Source organism: Prunus persica, chromosome G2, assembly GCF_000346465.2.
Source record: "Prunus persica cultivar Lovell chromosome G2, Prunus_persica_NCBIv2, whole genome shotgun sequence".
NCBI lineage: Eukaryota > Viridiplantae > Streptophyta > Magnoliopsida > Rosales > Rosaceae > Prunus > Prunus persica.
Window position 1 is genome coordinate 7,446,169 of NC_034010.1, and position 3,156 is coordinate 7,449,324.

Below are 3,156 nucleotides of genomic sequence, written 5' to 3' on the forward strand. Positions count from 1 at the left end.
AGTGTTATAATTTTTGTGAGAATTATTATTATTAAAATTCATATTTAGTCATTGTTCCACTAACAATAAGTGCTATTTATTATGACTATAATAGCGTTTCATAGACCCGACCCATCGAGAAAAAGCCCTACTTGGCCCGTTGTTGAGTGGGCTGGGCTTGGGTTTAGGTGTTTAAAGCTCGGTCCATAGGCTCGTCCCATAGACCCGACCCATAGGCTTGACTTGTTTGAGCCCAAGAAAGTCTAGTCCAGCTCGCCCATAAAAGCCCTGCCCACGGACTCACATACATATAAATAAATATATAAAAAACTCAAGTTAAATGAAAGATGGAGAAAATCATTATCTATTATCATTGTAAGAACTAAAAAAAAAAAAAGAAAAAAGAAGAAGTATGAGATAAAATATGAGTTTATTAATTTGGCGGTTGTATAACTATATCTTTATATTTATGAAAAAAAAAAAAAAGAACTATGAAGTTATGAACAAAGAAAAAAATAGAGACATAAACATATAGACAAATGTAAGTAGAGAACTATGAAAAAAATGGAAACATAGAAACACACAAAAACACAGGAAAAAAAAAGAATTGACAAAAAAAATCTATATAAAAAAAAAAACAAAATAAAGGAGGCCCATTTAGGCTCAGCCAGTTGGACTTACCCCATCCTAGCCCGATGAGCTTTTTCAAGCCCGGCTCATGGGATGAGCTTGGGCTTTGAATTTTCTAAAAAAACTCGACACGGCCCGATCCATTATTTTCTCTCTCCTCTTCGAAGCTCATCTTGACCCGGCTCAAGCCTATTAAATTTGGGCCGGGCTAACCTGGGAGGCCTTCTCCTCTGTACTGTCTCCTCTCTCTTTCTTTCTTCTATCTGTTCTCTTTTTCTTCTCTCTTGGTACACAGCCCACAGTGAGAATCGATCGATTCCCTGTAACCCACACTGATGTCGACGATTCTCAGGCCTCACGCTCAGACTGATGTTGACCATGCTAGGTTTTCTGGTTATTTGTTTTCTTTGTAAAAAGATCTGTCTTTGTCTCAGCAATAGAAAGGTGCTTTTTCTTAATCCTCTATATCATTACAATACAGTTTGAAATGATTTTTTTTTTCTTTCTACAAAAATCTGTTGCCGATGTTGCTTACAGAATTCTATTTGAGTGTTAGTTTGCATTATTGCCGTTTTCATGCTTTCATGGGCTATTATTAAATTGGGGCTTTTAGTTTTGAGCTCAAATAATTCAATTATTATTAGATTTAACCTATATTAGAATTACACAATCGTAAAGGACGTTAATACGATCTCCTGCATTGTCCAGAGTTTGGATCTGATTTTTTTTTTTTTCATCTCTTTTTTGTTAAACATCTTTTCTGTTTATGTAAAACTTCAGATGAATGGGAGTCTGGATTAAGCGCAGAAAGTTCGGGCATAGCTTATGTCCAATTTGGACCAAGCCTGCTAACAAGGTCTGTTATTTTCCATACATTTTCCTGCATGATTAATCTACTTAGGTCGGAATAAGATGGTTGATCTTTATGATACATTACCCTGTATTTGCAGCAATATATCACTTCTATTTAACCCTTTATGTCATTCTTTTATGCCTTAATTGTTTCTTTGACGTTTGGCTACTGATTTGTTCTTTTAATTTTCGGTTTTGTGTATCTGCAAATTTAGGAAGATTGAGGAGTTTGATGGATCTTGATTAAGCCTGCAGTTTATTGACAAACAGGACAACACCAAACCGAAACTCGATTTCTATGTATTAATTCATTGCTTTAATCAATTTTATTTTTTCTGGTAAATTGTTAGGGGCTTTGCTTAATTTGGTTTCAATTTTTACTTCTATTTGGACTGTATAAAAGGACTATCTTTTTTCTTGTGAAGGGTTCTTGAACTTCTTGAATGCTTGATATACTTAGTTATTGGGTCTTCTTGGTTCATGGTTTTAACTTTTCTTCTATTTGTGGCAGGATGGGTGTACAGACAGAGCTTGGAGGACATACTGCCTTTGGATTCAGAAGGGAACCCATTAAACATGTGGCAGGAGTGAATTGCGTCACGTCCTGGAACTGATTTGAGTTTGAACTACTATCATTTTACCTTTGTTTCACGTGTCTTTTGAGGTAGTATTTTTAGTTATATATATGGACAAGTTAGGATAATATTTTGGGTTTTTTTTTTTGTTGCATTAACACACCCCACACCCACACCCCCCCTTCCCCCTTTCCCCTTTTTTTGTCGCGGCTCAAGATGAGACTAATTAAAGATAGGAAAACAAATCTCCTTGAAAATGAATGGCTGATTGAGATGCGAGTGAATTGATAAGCTTTGATATGAAAGACCTTGCTACTCCTGCTAAAAAGCTTGTGAACCATGTCATCTATCTTGGCAGATGAATCTTGGACTTTGTTGGAGGTATATTATTGGGCAATGTTAGTTTAAGACAATTTACTACAGATCCTATAGATTATTGGACACTGTTAGTTTTAAATGTTTTTTTTTAATTCTTGTCGGCTTCCTTTTACCATAGAGTATATATACTTACAGTTTCTTCATCGTAGCTAAATTTTGTTGAGGGTGCATTTAAATTGCATACTGCATCATGTTTTGTCTATTATTTTTGTTTATCCTCAATTGAGGTCAATGGGCATTATATAATACTTCACAATATGGTGTTAGGCGAAATGAAAATTTGGTAACCAAGAATCTTGGTTTTCAATTTTTGCCATTATTACTGCTCCTGCTAAGCCTGTAACTAGGCATCTGTTGATAATCTCCATATGATGTGTCACTAAGGAACAATATCAAATCTTCAAATGGTTTACTAGAAAAGTATAGGTAATGTATTTATTTTGTAAGGTTTTGTATTTCAATAACTTGTTCTGATTGTATCTTTTTTGCACTATTTGGGTTATATGTAACCTCTTAATATATGTATAGCTGTGGCAGTTTATGTTTTGTGGGCGTGTGGAGTACGGAATTAAGAAAATCAAGGAATTGAAATGGGGCGAGTGAAATTTGGGGGAAAATTGGAACTTAGTTCCCTAATTTGGGCTTGGTTATGGTGGGTTAATTAGGTGATGGGAGGAGGAATGCGAACCATGACGGAGCCAAATTAACCCACCCAAAATTTTGCGTTCCTCCTGTCACCTAA

At 35.3% G+C, this 3,156-nt stretch overlaps 1 long non-coding RNA gene across 3 annotated transcripts in view; it reads left to right on the top strand.

Annotated features, from left to right (window-relative positions):
- LOC109947668 overlaps positions 252–3,156 on the top strand; it is a 4,697-nt gene continuing 1,792 nt past the window's right edge. Inside the window, exons 1-4 of one of the 3 annotated variants that reach the window (XR_002270454.1) lie at positions 252–1,053; positions 1,390–1,465; positions 1,677–1,799; positions 1,973–2,125. This is a non-coding gene — a long non-coding RNA (uncharacterized LOC109947668). The remainder of the gene's footprint in view (positions 1,054–1,389; positions 1,466–1,676; positions 1,800–1,972; positions 2,126–3,156) is intronic. The other 2 variants (XR_002270452.1, XR_002270453.1) reach the window with 2 other exon arrangements.